The sequence below is a fragment of the Pan troglodytes genome, chromosome 18 (genome assembly GCF_028858775.2).
Source record: "Pan troglodytes isolate AG18354 chromosome 18, NHGRI_mPanTro3-v2.0_pri, whole genome shotgun sequence".
Lineage (NCBI taxonomy): Eukaryota > Metazoa > Chordata > Mammalia > Primates > Hominidae > Pan > Pan troglodytes.
The window spans coordinates 15862077-15880365 of NC_072416.2; the positions used below are offsets into that span (position 1 = coordinate 15862077).

General features: G+C 43.2%; 1 protein-coding gene across 2 annotated transcripts in view; it reads left to right on the top strand.

Annotated features, from left to right (window-relative positions):
- SHISA9 (shisa family member 9) overlaps nt 1–18289 on the top strand; it is a 339485-nt gene that overhangs the window by 315439 nt on the left and 5757 nt on the right. The window lies entirely within an intron of this gene.

Genomic DNA, 18289 nt, shown 5'->3' on the forward strand with positions numbered 1-18289 from the left:
GCAAATTAAAGGCTCTTGAAAGCCTTGTGGTAATAAAAACTGGTGAACTCTTTTTAACCCACCATTTCCCAAACACTTTTGACATCTGATCTCTTTGCTCTTAAGGAAGACCAATGATGATCTTAACATTCAGTGGCATGAATGTTGCTGGGAACCTACTTTGGGAACATAGGGCATGGGCAGAGAAGTAGGTAGAGGTGTAGATGTCACTGGGGAGCAGTGGGGGAGATGGGAAAAGGAAGAGGTAGCTGTTAAGGAGAAAGGACAAGGTCCTTGAAGATACAAGTTTCTTACTGCCACCTGCATTGATAATGACTCCCTTTGGAGTGTGTCTGCCAGGACAGGAAATGATAAACATCATGCTAGTTGGTACGATTTATTTTTCACCACCTAGGGCTTCCCATGCAAGTTGCCCCCTAGTGGTCACTGCTATTGATCCTCCCACGCCCAGCCTTGGAAACAACTGTCACACCATTTTAAAATCCACCCACCTGTCACACCTGTTTAAAGTCCACCCTGGGCTGGGCGCGGTGGCTCACGCCTGTAATCCCAGCACTTTGGTAGGCCGAGGTGGGCGGATCACGAGGTCAGAGGATCGAGACCATCCTGGCTAACACGGTGAAACCCCATCTCTACTAAAAATACAAAAAAAAAAAAAAAATTAGCAGGGAGTGGTGGCGGGCACCTGTAGTCCCAGCTACTCGGGAGGCTGAGGCAGGAGAATGGCACTAACCCGGGAGGTGGAGCTTGCAGTGAGCAGAGATCTTGCCACTGCACCCCAGCCTGGGCGACAGAGCGAGACTCCGTCTCAAAATAAATAAATAAATTAATTAATTAAAATAAAATCCACCCTGGTAGACACCACCTCAAGCCCAGCAGACTGTCTTCACCAAGATGAAGCCGTGTCTTTGGAAATCTGTTTATTTTGCAAACAGAATCTTTAAACTTAAGCCCAGTGCTACAGCAAGGCAATCAAATTAGGAGAAACTGCCAGCATAGACTGCAGTGTAGTCTCTCTGCTTCTGACTAGAATCAGCCTGCGTCCCCCTTTCCAAGCTACATACATGCTCTACACTCCCATTTCTACCACTGCTCCAGTAGAGGAAATCAGAGAATGTACTCTCTGTAGGTTTTGCACAGGGCTTGGCTTGGTATATAATAGGTGCTAAATAAGAGTAAAAGAGGCCAGTACTCACAAAGTCTCCATTTATCTCTGCTTTGGAGATAGCTCTTAGTCATCCTGATGGAATCTTTCAGAAGGAAATACACTTCACTAGGCCGGGTGTGGTGGCTCACGCCTGTAATCCCAGCACTTTGGGAGGCCGAGGTGAGCAGATCACTTGAGGTAAGGAGTTCGAGACCATCCTGGCTAACATGGAGAAACCTCATCTCTACTAAAAATACAAAAATTAGCCAGGTACAGTGGCATGTGCCTGTAGTCCCAGCTACCTGGGAGGCTGAGGCAAGAGAATGGCTTGAAACGCGGAGGCAGAGGCTGCAGTGAGCCAAGAACATGCCACTGCACTCCAACCTGAGAGAGAAGGAAGGAAGGAAGGGAGGGAGGAAGGGAGGGAAGGAAGGAAGGAAGGAAAGAAAGAAGGAAGGAAAGACACTTCACCTAGCTTTTCTGCTTTTATATATGAGGAAACTGGGGTTTCCTAAAACCACAAAAGAAAACTGCATCACAACAGGGCCAGGGTCCAGACCTCAAAGAGGGGCTTGAGGACTTGACCCAGAATCACTGGAGATGCTTGTTACAAATGTAGATCCCGGGCCCACTCACTCCTAAGGAATTAGAACATCTGAGTGTCGTGTCCCAGTATTCATTTTCAAAATGCACCTCCTGGGTGATTCTTATGTACATTAGAGTTTAGACCTAGCTTTTCCTAATCCCCCACCCTAGATGCAATCGCAGTTTGCGACACAGCATCAGTTTACATACCGGCGTTCTTCCCAATGTATTTTTGCTGTTTGCTGAAATAAAACTGTTTTCTTAGTGGTGATTTGAGCTGGGGCCACAGCTGGACGGTAACAGCATTGAAAGTGGATAGTCTTGGGTTTGGTTTCTTGCTCTGCCACTTATTGGCAGTGACAGAGTAATTTGTCAGCCAAATTATTTAACATCTCTGGACCTTAGTTCCTTCATCTGTCATGTGGAAAGAATGATATTGCCTGCCATGTCTCTTTAAGAGGGTTTAAATGAGACAATGTAGGTAAAATCACTAAACCAGTGTCTAGCCCATAGTAGGTACTCAGTATATGCTAGTTCTTTCCTTCTTCTAAGAAAATTGACTTAGCCCAATGAGAAATGCTCATGCAGGAGGCACAAGACAATAGACAATGTGCAATAGGGTTACAGTTCCATTGGAGTGCATGCATCCTATAGACCATCCCAGGGGAGGGAACACCCATCTAAAGGCAGCTTTAAAACATTACTTGATGAAATTTGGGCTTTTGCAATTTCCTGATTTTGGTTATTGGTTTGGTCATGAGCCGCCGGGTGCAAAGCAGGTGGAAGACAGGAGGGTGATGTGAGGTGAAGTTTTTAAATAAAAATCAAATCCCACTCACTCCTGAGTTCAGTCCCCTTTGAAAAGGACACAGCAAGTGCTGGGATTTTGATGAGCTTCCTTGGGAACCCATAGGGCATGAAATGAATGCGCAGAGAGGGTTCCCTGGTTTGTAGAAAATGTTCTTGCATCAAGATTGCAATAAACATTTGACTAGTTTGGCCATGTGTCCTTCCAAGGCTAACCCAGCCAGATCCTGTTCATTGCAAAGCCATCTTGCGTGACACCCACAGCACATACAGTAGGCAATCAACATACATTTTGTTAATAAATTATTAAATGAAACTGGGCATAGTGTTCAAAGGAAATTTTGTCTTTTCTGAAAAGGCACTGGGAAATGAGAATCAACCAGAGGGAAGTCTGGAAACCTGTATTCTAGACCCAATACTGGTTTATCCATGTGCTTGGTTTATAACAGGTGCTAAAGTTTCCTCTCCCGAAAAATGGAAAGCTTGAGACTATTAATTTTTTGCCCCCTGAGCCTCTATAAGTAAATATCCCAGGTTTTGCTCTGATTACCTTACCTTGTCTTGTGCCCACCTCTGAACAAATTTGTAGGAGGAGGAAAAAGAAATGGAGAATACCTGGGGCATGGGGAAGTGGAGGGATATGACATCCAAACCACATGGATTAAGAATAGGAGAGAGGCTTTGGGAGGCCGAGGTGGGCAGATCACCTGAGGTCAGGAATTCAAGACCAACCTGGCCAACAGAGATGGTGAAATTCTGTCTCTACAAAAATACAAAAATTAGCTGGGCATGATAGTGGGTGCCTGTAATCTCAGCTACTCAGGAGGCTGAGGCAGAAGAATCACTTGAACCCAGGAGGCGGAGGTTGCAGTGAGCCAAGATCACGCCACTGCACTCCAGCCTGGGTGACAGAGTGAGACTCCATCTCAGAAAAAGAAAAAAAGAATAGGAAAGAGATGCATCTCACCTGAAAATTGGGGGCTCTTCTCTGGGGGTATGGTGAGTGAATGATTGGCATTTTTATCAGTCAGCTACTGCCACAATAACACTGCGTAACAAATAACCTCAAATCTCATTGCTTAAAATGTATTTAGACCAGCGTTTATTTAGATCAGGAGTCTATATTCCAGTGATTTCAGCTGATGTGGGAGGTTCTTCTTATCTCAAGTGATTTCACCCATCTCTCTGGGAGTTGGCTGGATGTTGGGTGATCTAGGCTGGTTTTAACTGGAATGACTTGGGTGACTTGACTCTGCTCCATGTGCCTCATCCTCAAATAAGGCAGCCCAGATATGGTCTCATGAGGGTGGGAGAGGTGCAAGAGAGAAATTCAAACCAGCAAGCACTTCTCCAAATGCCTGTATGTCTCATGTCTGCTAACATCTCTTAGTCACACAGAACAGAGTGTAGAGATGGAGAAAGTCGAAGAATTGATTCATGCATTAATCTAACATAGGATCCCAAGTCTCATAATTATCTACATTGACATGGTCCCAGGAAACTACAGCCAAGAGGAAGGTGACAAGTAGGGCTTAGAATTCTTTCCCTTAATTTGCTTCATTTAGAAAACCACCAGTTGTATGAAATTTCACCAGCTGGGAGGATGATTGGAAGACAGACCATGCAATGAATTTCTGGAAAAAGAAAATCTCTATCTATATAGCAGCAATGCACAGGAAGGCAGTGAGTGGATGCAGTTCCATCCAGAACCCTGTGTGGGAATCGGTGGGAGGGGATCTGTGCTCAGCCATGGCTGGAGAATGAGCCTGTCCACCGTTGTCCAGTAGCCTTTCAGAAGATGTTGACTGCACAGCAGGACTGCCTAAGTGAAGAGAGAAAGGGCCTGAGGTTTCAGAGGGCTCCTGGCAGCCACAACAAAGGGGGCCCATGGTACAGGCTGGACAGCTTTGTTGCAAAGCCCAAGCCAGGGGCTGTTTTAGAATTCTCCCTAGCAAAGGCTCCCTCCTCACTCTGGATTGATAGTTTGCCTATATATGGGATTTTAGAAAAAAAAAAAAAAAAAAATCACAGTACCACCGCCTGTTGGGAGCCTTCAGGGTTAAGACTAAAAAAGGGCCAGGCTCCTGGACGCCTTTTCCGGTTTTCTCTCTTAGAGCAATATGGCTTTGGGAAAGATATGGTACCTTGTGGGGAGGGCCAGATGCCCCGTGCTTCTTTAGGACCTGGTTCATGTGCAGCCTCTGCTACTTGTGTCTCTGCAGCAAGGCCTAGAGGCAGGTGAAGTGCAACTAATTTGCCATAAAGACAAATCTTCCATCTACTCCCTGGTCCTCTCCTGCTTAGGAAACACAGGCTTGTTTTTCCTGCCTTTCTTGTTTCTGTCTGCTGAGACAGCCTCTGGAATCTGCACAACTTTATACCATGTAGTTCAAAAGAAGAGAGAAATACCTGGACTTTTTTTTTTTTTTAACAACATGAACTCTTTCCCTATCACTTTTTAATTCAGCTTGTGAAGAAGAAGAAAGCAGAGACCGAGAAAACGGTCCTATATAAGTTAAATACTGTTTTACGGTACTAAAAGGTCCCACAAATACAGTGCTTAAGAGAAAGAAGTATTTCTTTTTTAAACAACTTTATTGAGATATGATTCACCTATCATACAATTCACCCATTTAAAGTGTAAAATCCAGTGGTTTTCAGAATGTTCACGGAATTGTGCAACCATCATTACAGTCAATATTAGAACATTTTCCTCATCCCAGAAAGAAACTCTATAACCATTAGTAGACATTTTCCATCTCTTACTGTCTTAGCAGTCCTCTCCCAGCTAACCCCTGGTTCAAGCAATGACTTGCCTATTTTGTGTCTTTATATATTTGCCTATTTTGAATATAGCTGTCTCATGTGATAGACCTGTATTAGTTTGTATCCATGCTGCTAATAAAGACATACCCGAGACTGGGTAGTTTATAAAGGAAAGAGGTTCAATGGACTCACAGTTCCACATGGCTGGGGAGGCCTCACAATCATGGTAGAAGGCCAAGGGGAAGCAAAACACGTCTTACATGGCAGCAGGCAAGAGAGTGTGTGCAGGGGAACTCCCTATTATAAAACCATCAGATCTCATGAGACTTATTCACTATCACAAGAACAGCACAGGAAAAACCCACCCCCATGATTCAGTTACCTCCCACCAGGTCCCTCCCACCAGGTCCCTCCCATGACACGTGGGAATCATTATAATTCAAGGTGAGATTTGGGTGGGGATACAGCCAAACCATATCATGACCCAAGGAGAGTAATCCAGGTTGGTGGGCAGTTCTACTCCGAGTGGTCACTCCAGGACCCAGGTTCCTCCAACCTTGTTGCACTACGACTCTTACCATCTTGTCCTCATCTGCATTGTTATAGTTGGTTGCTGTCACTGTGTAATTCTGGCCTGGGGGAAGAGGGAAGAGAGGAGACCCAGAACAAGGATTTCTTTTTTTAAAGCAAGTCAGGTAAAGCAGAAATAGGACACATCACTTTTGCTATTATTTCACTGGTGCGATATCAGTCTCATGGCCAAATGTAGCTTCCAAGAAGGCTGGTAAATCTAGTTCTGAGTTGAGTGACCATGTGTCCAAGAAAAAGAAGGTAGACTAAATCTGATCTGGGAGATAAGAAGCAGGCAGCCACAGCATCTTCTCTGATGGGAATGTACATTTCAGGAGATGTACCATGCACTGTGTAAAATGTTCTGAGTTTTTACAAGCCTTGTCTCGTTTACTTCTACACTGCACTCCACAAGATATAGATAGATAGATAGATAGATAGATAGATAGATAGATAGATAGATAGATAGATAGACAGACAACAAGGTGTATATCCACAAGGTATATATAACATTATCCTAATTTTATAATCTTTATGTTTTCTGATGACGACAGAAATAGCAGTTACTACCCTTTGAATACCTGCTGTGAGGCAATGACATTGGCCTTTTTTCAGGATGCAACGTCCTCTACACGATTCTCTTCAATACTCTCCATCCCCAGGCCACATAGGCCTGGTTATTTTAGTTTCAATTTTATAGGTGAAGCTTAGAGATTTGAACCCAGATCCATCTGCTGTCAAAGTTTATACTCTTTCCTCCATATGGTAAAGAAGATTTTGTAGTCACAAAAGTCAGACATGGCTGGATGCGGTGGCTCATGCCTGTAATCCCAGTACTTTGGGAGGCTGAGGCAGGAGGATTGCTTGAGCTCAGGAGTTTGAGACAAGCCTGGACAACATAGTGAGACACCCCTCTCTACAAAAATAAAAACAAAAATAGCAAGGCATGGTGGTGCATGGCTATAGTCCTAGATTCTCGGGAGGCTGAGGTGGGAGGATCACTTGAACCCAGGAGGGTCAAGTCAGTAGTGAGCTCTGATCATGCCACTGCACTTCAGCCTGGGTGACAGAGTGAGATGTGCATATTTCCAAACTTTGTTATCTGTCATATAAAACTGGTGCATTGAATCCTTCAAACTCCCAGCCATATTAACTCCTCTTTCCTTCTCAACATTCCCAGATCTCATTGTCTTGTTTTTCAAGACTGGGGGCTCTACCATAGCTTTCAAGAGCCTAGTGTAGGATTCAAAACCAACACGTTGGTTCTTTGTCATCGTTTGTATCAGTCTGTTCTCATGCTGCGAATAAAGATGTACCTGAGACTGGGTAATTTATAAAGGAAAGAGGTTTGATGGACTCACAGTTCCACATGGCTGGGGAGGCCTCAAAATCATGGTGGAAGGCCATGGAAGAGCAAAAGCATGCCTTACATGGCAGCAGGCAAGAGAGGGCATGTGCAGAGGAATCCCCCTTTATAAATATTGTCAAAGAAGCAATATTCATTGTCCATTGCAGGCAATGTAGAATGCCTACACTGCAATATTCTACACTGCAGGCAAAAGCTTCCATAAATATTGAGTGTGATGGCCATAACTTGAGGCAGTGGAGCCAGGTGTCCTGGGTTCAAGTCTCAGCTCCATTTGTTGGATAAACAGCCAAAGCTCTCTGAGCCTCAGTTTCCCTACTTATAAAACCAATGGTAACACCTACCTCATTAAGATGTTGAGAGTATTGAAGGGGATAGCAAATGTAAATTCCTAGTGAAGGCAGTAGCATAGAACACACACTTAAGAAAGGTGAGCAATTACTCAGTTTGCCATTGACAAGAGTGGGGAAATAGAGAGGAAGTCCCTGTCTCTACTCAGACTTCTGATATACCCAAACAGTCTCTTTAATCAATCCCTGCCTTCTTCACCTGACTTTATTCTACCTCCCTCCCCCGAGCTAGGTCTGCTAAAGAGTATCCAGGTCTCTGCAAATTCTCAGACAGGAAAATGGATCCTAGTTCGCCTGTCTGCGACATAAAAGCACTTAACCCGAGCTCCAGCCCTTCAATCCCTGTAAAGAACAGATGACTCAGTCTTCGGTGATACAGACTGAATGACCAGGAGATGAAACATCCTGCACATTTCTCATATTTCAGGGACTGTCATTGGAACTGGAATATCATCAGTGCTTTCCTTCTTTCATCACGTGCATATTATTGCACGCCTGCTGTATACCAGGCACTGGGCTGGACGTTGAGGATACAGCAGTGAGCATAACAGACACAACCTCTGCCCTAAGTGGAGCTTTATATTCTGGTTAAGGGAGACAGAGCATACACAAGTAACCAAAAAAGATAACTTTATATAGTAATATGAGCTATGAACATATTAAAATAGGGATAGGTCATCAGAGCCATTGGTGGAGGTGTCTTCTTTGGGTATTAGGAGGGTTTTTCAGGAGGTAGCCTTTGGTCACAGGTCCAGATGACAAGAAGTAGTATTTAGGCAAAGGAAACAGCAGGGATGATGTCCAAAGGTCCTGAGATGGTGACAAGCTTGGCGTGTTCAGGAACAGAAAGGAATCTCATGTATAGTGGAATAGTACCCCCCTAAATCCTTGTCCACTCAGAACCTCAGGCTGGCAATGCACATGGAAATAGAGTCTTTGCAGAGGTCATTGAGTTGAGGATATATTGAATTAATGTGGGCCCTAATCCTGTGGCTGATATCCTTATAAGGAGGGAGAAATTTGGACACATAAACACACGCACACACACACGCACACACACGGAAAATGGCCACGTGAAGTCCAAGGCAGAGATTGGAATGATGTAGCTTACAAGGCAAGAGATGCCAAGGATTGCCAGCAACCACCAGAAATTCGAAGAGGCAAGAATGGATCCTCTAGCGGAGCCTTCAGAGGGAGCATGGCCCGGCCAACTTCTGGCCTTTGGAACTGCAAGAGAATGTATTTCTGTTGTTTTAAGCCATCAAGTTTGTGGTACTTTGTGATGGCAGCTTTAACAAAGAACACACACTGTGATGTGTTCACAATAGGTATGGAGCAGAGGAGGGTGCATAAGTAGCTAGAGTCCACGTCAAACAGACCTCAGGGACCACTGCAAAGAATTTGGATTTTGTTCTTAAGTGTAATGAGAAGATTAATTGCTGACTTTTATCATACCCTTGAGCGAAAGGCAGAAACCGATGAGGAAATGTGAAAGCTTTGGTTGGGGCATTGCTTACCAGGTGAAATCCATCACCTGTGACCCAGGAATATTACCAAGAAAGAATGAGTGGTAGGAACCCCTCCCTAAGATATCTTTGCCTCAAGGAAAGGAGGTAGGTGGGAGGCTGCCTGCTGAGACCCTCAGATGTGCAGCTTGTTTTGGGAACTGGTTATTACCTTGACGTTCTCCCTTTCCATGGAAGCCAGGCTCCATCCCGCCCTGCACCTGTACAAGTGTCTGCTGCTAATTAAGAGAGAGACAGATGGAGGAAGGTATAGTTTAATTTTACAGCCCCAGTTTCTTCAAGGCAATTAGGCTCATTAGAAGGAAAGCACCTTTTCCTTTCTTCTTCTTCTTTTGTAAATGAAGAAAAATAAAATAGGAGAGGGCCAGTGTTGTTGAAAGGCTCACACATCTGTTTCCTGGTCGGTTTGTCAGCCATCTGCCCACGAGGTACCGGGGCTGATTAGGTTAATGCATTTATTAATGGGGCTTACAATACTGTTCAATGAATCTGTTATTCTTTTGCAAGTAGCTTTTTAATATACTAAGACAGGGACTACACTGCACAAAGCCAAGAGTGGCTAGATAAGCATTTCTTTCCCCTCACCTGGCTCCAAACCAGAGGGGAACAGAAACATTATGAAAACAGGGTTTCATGAAAACTGCACTTCCAGGTAATGGAAATGATTCATCCATCTAACCTCTAACCACCTCCTTGTTGTTGAAATAATCTTGAAAATATCTCTTTGGAGGATAGTTTCATGCACCAGGCACCAGTTCAGTGCCTACACTGTGCTTCTCTAAGAGAACACCTGAGTCCTAGGGTGGGAGAATGGTTAGTTAAATGAATAGGCATGAATGATATAATCTTGCCTATAGGACATTAAATGGCCTGAGGATCCCTTGCCTTCTTCATCTACAACTCAGATATCCTTTCAGGTTCTTGAAGCTACTCGGCTCCTTCTCACCCCAAAGCTTTTGCAAATGCTGTCATGTATCAGTTATCAACTGCTGCATAAAAAATGACTCCAAATCTTAGTTGCTGAGCATAGCAACCATTTATCGAGATCATGATTCTGGGTCAACGGAGAAGTTCTTGTTTGGGCTGGATTGGCTCCTCTCAGTTGGATTTTCTTGGTATCTGGGTCCGCTGTTAGGTGGCTGATGGTCTAAGATGGCCTCACTGAACATACTGCAGTTAGCAGTTGGTTAGTTGTGTTGAACAGGGGTAACTGGTCTATGGGTTTCTCATCCTCCAGGAGTCTAGGGGCTCCCTTCTTCACATGGAGGCAGATTTCAAGAGCCTTAGAGTAGAAGTTGCTAGAATCTACTGGTCCAAGCTCACCATAATGCCAGGACATATTCAAGGCATGGGGAAATAGATTCCACTTCTTGATGGTAAGAGCTGCAAAGTATTTTGGTCATTCTTGGAATATGCCACATATTCCCTCACGTGGGTTGCTCTTTCTGTTACTCTTCACCTTCTGATCTCAGCTTAAAGAGTTCTTTCTCAAGAGGCAGGATGAATGCCTGCGTCTCTAGTAGAATGTTTATCCCAGGATGGCAGGAACCATGTCTGCTTCTGTTTCTGATTGTCTTTCATATTTCAAGTGTCCAGCATATGGTGGGTACCTGTTTGATGAATGACTAAATGATTGAACAAACAGCTCAAAGACTGCAGCATGGAGAATGGATTACAGGAGGTGAAACAAGGCAAGGAGGTCAGTTTGGTTACTGAAGTAGAACAATGTTCAAAGGGGGTAGGAGAAAGGGAATAGGTTAAGGAAATATTTGTTAGATATAGCTGGAAGGACTTGTTGGTTTGACAGTTGTGCTGCAAGAGAAGAGGAGAATGAAGTCAACCATTGCTCCCAAATTTCTGGCATAAGTGGCTAAGGAGTGAGTGGTCCCACATGAGATGTAAGGAAAAGGGTGAAGAACAGATCTGAGTAATGTTGCTGGGTTCAGGGATGACAACCTGGGGCCAGAGATGCTATTGAATCTGTCCGGGAGGTAACTGGATATATAAATTTTGAAGTCTAAAGGGGAATCTTAGATTATTTTTCTATTGAAGTTTCATGGCACTGGAAATCTTGAACTTTCCTCTAAAAGGCAGGAAAATGGGTTCAAATCCCAGCTCTAATGTTAGCTTGTGCTACCTTAAACAATAAAGCTTCCCTGACCACCAACTCCCTCCTGATCAGATCAAGGCCCCTTTGTGTGCCCTTTCATGGAGTAAACTAGGCACTCAACAAACATGGTGGGTGGAAGAAGGAAAGAAGGGAGACAGAAAAGGAGGCAGCTTGGTTTGGATGAATGCCTGCTTTGTGCCTAGTAAGTTGCCTACCATAGAGTAAGTGTTCAAACAATGTCTGTCAAATTTAATCCAGGGCTTCTTTCTTAAGGCAGGGAATAGATAAAATAGGTATTGAGCATTTACTACATTCCAGGAATTGTGCTGTGTAGCAGGTGTATCTCATGCAATTCATTGCTCACATTAAATCCAAGAGTGGTTAATATTATCCCCATTTCACACCTAAGGAAACAGGCATAAATGGTTAAGTGGTGTTCCCAAGGTCTCATAAACTCAGATCTGTCTCATTCCAGAGCCTGCAGACTTTCTTGTTCACTCCACTCTTGCCCCAAGTACCAAACACTTTCTGTGCCCGGGGAGTACCCAATACCAGGTTCACCAAGCAACCAGCTCAGAGTTAGGTTAGGAGGATGGTGTGGATTCTCCATGGGGGACTCAGTGTTTCCTCTTAATGGGATTTTCCCCCCATCTGCACGGATATGGACAGACTTGAACGCCTCTGTATCTACTTTTCTTTAGAACTTTCTGAGGGGACATCACGTATTGAAGCTGCTGGGATGCTTAATTCATAATTTATTTTGTCTGCTTCTCAGAAACAGGAACCATTGAATGCATCCCTTGCTCAGAGCAGACCTCAGACTGGTCTGATGTCTGGAAAGAGGAACATGGGAAAGAATGATGCTGGATCATTATAAGACATTTAATGAGGGCGAGTGAGATTTTTCAGTGAAAGATTACTGGGAGGAAAGTGAGAAAGATAGCTTCCACCCCTATTCTTGCCCTATATTCTCTATGTTCTCACTGTATTTTGCTCATATTTTTTTTTAATTTTTAAGTTCAGGAGTACAAGTGCAGGTTTGTTACATAGGTAAACTTGTGTCATGGGGGTTTGTTGTACAGATTATTTCATCCCCCAGGTATTAAACCTAGTACTTATTATTTTTCCTGATCCTCTCCCTCTTCCCTCTCTCATCATTCATCAAATATTTACTGAGGCCAGGTGTGGTGGCTTACACCTGTAATCCCAGCCCTTCGGGAGGCCAAGGTGGGTGGATCACTTCAGGTCAGGAGTTTGAGGCCAGCCTGGCCAACATGGAAAAATGCTTCTCTACTGAAAATACCAAAATCAGCCAGGAGTGGTGTCACATACCTGGAATCCTAGCTACTTGGGAGGCTGAGACAGGAGAATCACTTTAGCCCAGGAGGCAGAGGCTGTAGTGAGCTAAGACTGTGCCACCGCACTCCAGCCTGGGTGACAGAGCGAGACACTGTCTCAAAAAAAAATTTGACTGAGTCCTTAATATCTGCCAGGAACTAGGCTGGACATTGCTTATGTAATGCTGGCCAAAAGTCATACCTCGTCTTGGAACGCTAGTGAGTGAGACGGATGATAATGAATGAACTGCACAAACAAGTGTAAAATGACAGTCATGATAAATGCCATGGGAGGAGCTTATTATGGAGAGATCTGACCTTATCCGACTTTCTAGAAGGGAGAGGGACCTCAGGGGAGAGGCAGCTGGGCATAATGGGAGTGAAGTGATACTTCCCTTTAGTTCTTTAACAAAAAACACCCCTATGTGCTGGAACTGTGATAACGGCAGAGGCTATCCCTGTGGTTCTCAACCCTGGCTGCATATTAGAATCACCTGAGGGACTTAGAAAATATATGTCTGGGCCACAATCTCTGAAATTCTGATCAAATGGTTTTGGGAAGGGGTCCAGGTGTCTGAACACTTTTAAAGCTCCCCCATGTGATTTCCATGTACTGCCAGGACTGAGAACCACTGAGCCACCCAGATGGAAGGATATTTCTGCTCTCAAAGAACTCGTGGTCTAGTGGGGAAACAGATGTGAACACAGAAATTTATAAAACAGCGTAGTCAGTGTTATGATGGAGAGAGCAGGGGTGGCTGAGAAAGTCTGAGGGAATGAGGGAGGCAATATCTCAGCTAAGTCTTGCAAGATGAGTAACAGTAAACCTGGTGCTAATGAAGGGGATAGACTCTGCAGCTCAGACACCTGGTTCTTAGACCAGATAGGGGACCTCATTATAAGTACTGCTGTGACTGGTTAGCTCCCCTTCATAGCACTTACCATAGTTATACTTTTATGTAATTTGGGGGATTATTTGACCACCATCTCCCTCCTGATCAGATCAAGGCCCCTTTGTGTGCCCTTTCAGGGAGTAAACTAGGCCCTCAACAAACACGGTTGGTGGAAGAAGGAAAGAGAGGAGACAGAAAAGAAGGCAGGTTGGTTTGGATGAATGCCTGCCTCCCTGCTAGAATGTCCACCCCAGCAGGGCAGGAACCATGTCTGTTTCTGATTCTCCTTCATATTTCAAGTGTCCAGTACATGGTGGGTACCTGTTTGATGAATGACTAAATGATTGAACAAACAGCTCAAAGACTGCAGCATGGAGAAAGGATTGGAGGAGGTGAAACAAGGCAAGGAGGCCAGTTTGGTTACTGAAGGAGAACAATGTTCAAAGGGGGTAGGAGAAAGGGAATAGGTTAAATAAATATTTATTAGATATGGCTGGAAGGACTTGTTGGTTTGACAGTTGTGCTGCAAGAGAAGAGGATAATGGAGTCAACCATTGCTCCCAAGTTTCTGGCTTAAGTGGCTAAAGGGTGGGTGGTCCCATGTGAGAGATAAGGAAGAGGCTGAAGAACAGATCTGAATAATGTTGCTGGGTTCAGGCATGGCCACCTTTGTTACGGGAAAGGAGTCCCGACCTAGACCCCAAGAGAGGGTTCTTGGGTCTCATGCAAGAAAGAATTCAGGGCGAGTCCATAGAGTAAAGTGAAATTAAGTTTAATAAGAAGTAGAGGAATAAAAGAATGGCTACTCCATAGCAGCCCTGAGGGCTGCTGGTTACTCATTTTTATGGTTATTTCTTGATGATATGCTAAAGAAGGGGTGGATTATTTATGCCTCCCCTTTTTCGACCATATAGGGTAACTTCCTGACATTGCCATGGCATTTGTAAACTGTCATGGCACTGGTGGGAGTGTAGCAGTGAGGATGACCAGAGGTCACTCTCATGGCCATTTTGGTTTTGGTGGGTTTTGGTCAGCTTCTTTACTGCAACCTGTTTTTTCAGCAAAGCCTTTATGACTTGTGCCAGGCTTCTGTCTCATCCTGTGACTAAGAATGCCTTAACCATCTGGGAATGCAGCCCAGTAGGTCTCAACCTCATTTTACCCAGCTGCTATTCAAGATGGGGTTGCTCTGGTTCACATGCGTCTGACAGTTGTCCTGCAAGAGAAGAGGAGCGTGAAGTCAACCATTGCTCCCAAGTTTCTGGCTTAAGTGGCTAAGGGGTGGGTGGTTCCCATGTGAGAGATAAGAAAGAGGCTGAAGAACAGATCTGAGTAATGTTGCTGGGTTCAGGCATGGCCACCTTGGGCCAGAGATGCTGTTGAATCCAGGAGGTAATGACATAAATTTTGATGTCGAAGGGGGAAACTTTGTATTGAAGTTTCATGGCACTGGAAATCTAGAGCTTTCCTCCAAAAGGCAGGAAGATGGGTTCTAGTCCCAGCTCTAATATTAACTTGTGCTACCTTAAACAATTCATGACATTTCAGGAATGTGTGATCCTCACAGCCTTAGCAGATTCCAAGATTCCTTTTGGCTTTGACATTCCATACCTTCAGGTAGCCCTAGAATTTAAAGAGGAAGTTTCTCTTGAAAGGCTTTATCAGTCGGAGCTATTTGCATTACAAGGAATATAAACTCAACTTAAACTGTATCATACATAGCAAGTTAATATGTGGCTTCCTGGGTTGTTTCCTTGGGCAGTAGTCCGAGTGGAGGCCATGCTAGCCAGGAAAGAGTGCGGTGATCAATGAATGATGTCTAGCATAGACACAGCATCAGAAACAGGGACATATTTTTGTTTCAGTCCTGAAACCAAGGGTTTCCATCTGTGGCCTTTCAAATAATGTTGATTGAATGTAGGTTCTACTCTGGCTCAGCCATTAGCTCTGGGTAACCTTAGTTTAATCATTTTATATGCCAGAGCTTGACAGTTTCCTTATTTGTCAAGCGGGAGAAATAGTCCCCATCTTTTCTACCTTCACTGTTGAAAGGATCTAATGAGAAAAGAAGCATAGAGCCCTGTAAGGAGGAGAATCAGATATTGAAGATATGAAGGAGAATCAGAAACAGACATGGTTCCTGCCCTGCTGGGGTGGACATTCTAGTAGGGAGGCAGGCATTCTTTAACCTGTATGTAAATTCACATGTGTGACACTGTGAGATCCCAACGTGTGGATAAAAGAGCAAATACTTCTGGTCTCCTGAGAGATTAAAGTTCAAAAGTTTATTGCTAATGAATTAATTTAAAAAGTGTAGATAATCTTATAATAAAAGAATTCAGAAATTAAAATAAAATAAAAGGAGATTTCATAAAATTGTCAAATGAAAAACAAGTAAGAAAAGAAAGTGTCAGCAAACCACCATGGCACATGTATACCTATGTAATTTGCACGTTCTGCACATGTATCCCAGAACTTAAAGTATAATAAAAAAATTAAAAGAAAAGAAAAGAAAGTGTCGATGAAAAAGGTCAAACTCTGTCAAATACTTGAAGAGATTTATTCTGAGCCAAATAGGAGTGACCATGGCCCATGACACAGCCCTCAGGAGTCCTGAGAACATGTGCCCAGGGTGGCTGGTCTGCAGCTTGGTTTTATACATTTTAGGGAGGTATGAGACATCAATCAAATACATTTGAGAAATACATAGGTTTGGTCCAGAAAAATGGGACAATTCGAAGGGGATGGTGAGTGGGGAGCTTCAAGGCTATAGGTAAATGTAAACATTTCCTGGTTGACAATTGGTTGAGTCTAAAGACCTGGGATCAATAGAAAGGGAATGTTCAGGTGAAGGGGAAGCTTCAAGGCTATCGGTAAATGTAAACATTTTCTGGTTGACAACTTGTTGAGTCTAAAGACCTGGGATCAATAGAAAGGGAATGTTCAGGTGAAGATAAAAGATTGTGGAGACCAAGGTTCTTTTGAAGTCTTATAGTGGCAGCCCTTAGAGACAATAGAAGACAAATGTTTCCTATTTAGACTTTTAAAAGGTGCTAGACTCTCAGTTAATCTCTTTATGATTGGGAGGGCCTGGAAGAAAAAATCTAGCTATGTTAATAGAGCTTCTTTACACATGTAGGTTTTACCCCACAAAAAAACTTTTTTTTTGCAGGGCCATTTCAAAGAACGACAAAAAAACATGTTTTGGGGTAAAATATTTTGACTTTCTTCTTTGTCATGTAATGTTGTGTCAGAGTCAGATAGGAAAGTAAGTCACAATATATAGCGTTAAATAAAACCCATCTGATGAGAATTTATGGTTTGTAGGATATGACTCCCAGACCCCTTAGATAGAAATCTGGGCAAGATAAGAAAAAATCAGAGCTTAGTCCTCAAAAGAAAGAAAGAGAAAGAGAAGTAAAAATGAAGGAAGAGAGGGAGGGAGGAAGAGAGAGAGGAAGAAGGAAGGAAGGAAGGAAGGAAGGAAGGAAGGAAGGAAGGAAGGAAGGAATCCTTCAATGCTGGAGAGAGTGTAGTTACATTGAGTGGAAATTGGTAAAACTCTTTTGTAGAATAGTTGGCAATATGTATCAAGAGCCTTAACAATGTTTATACTCTTTGGCCAAATAATTCTACTTTTTATAATCCAAATCAAAGGTCAGCAAACTTTTTTAAGAAGGACTGGGTAGTAAATATCTCAGGCTCTTCAGGTCTCACGGTTTCTGTCAACTGAGTTTCAACCAGCACTCAATTCTACCACAGCAGAACAAAAGCAGCTATGGATAATATATAAATGAATGGGCATGGTTTTGTGTCCAATAAAACTTTGTTTCCAAAATCAGGATGTGGCCAGATTTGGCCCCGTGGGCTATAGTTTGCCAATCCCTGATGTAAATTAAGAAAACAGGCCTGGTGCGGTAGCTCACACCTGTAATCCCAAGCACTTTGGGAGGCCAAGGTGGGAGGATTGCTTGAGCCCCGGAGTTCAAGACCAGCCTGGGCAACATGGTGAAACCTCATTTCTACACACACAAAAAATACAAAAATTAGCCTAGTGTGGTGATGCTTGCCTGTGGTCCCAGCTACTCAGGAGATTCATCTGAACCTAGGAGGTAGAGGCTGCAGTGAGCTATGATTGTGCCACTGCACTCCAGCCTGGGCAGCAGAGTAAGATCCTGTCTGAAAAAATAATAATAAATAAATAAATAAGAAAACATTTTTAGAATTATGCTAAATTCAAAATTCTAAATATAAAGAGAGGTTTAAGTGAAAAGTTGCTATTACGTACAACTTTATTTTTAATAGCAAAATATTGGCACAACTAGAACACTCATTAATAGGGGAATTAATTAATTTTGATAGTTCCACTCAATGAAATACTAGGTACACATGAAAATCCTGTTTATTAATAATTTATAACAACATGAAGAAATGCTTGATAGAACATTACTTGAGAAATAGAAACAAACTTATTTATAATGACGATGATAATGGTGGTAGATAATATCTAAGCACTTTACACAGATCATATCATTTAACTCTCCAAACAGACCTATGAAGTATACTTTTTTATTGTAATGGCTTTCCTTATGGAGAAGCTGATGCTGACAAATGTTAAGTAATTTAGTCAAGGTTAAGCTGCTGGCAGGTGTCACAGTTGAAATGTGAATACAGGTCTGGTTTAACTGCTAAAAGCAAAAACAAAAGCAAACAAACCACCGAAGAAAAATCCCAAATTAAACTCTGTTTATTAAAAATACCAGAAGAAAATACACCCAAAAGTTGTTATCGGCTGTCTTGATTGGTAGGTCATAGATAGGAAGATCACTTAA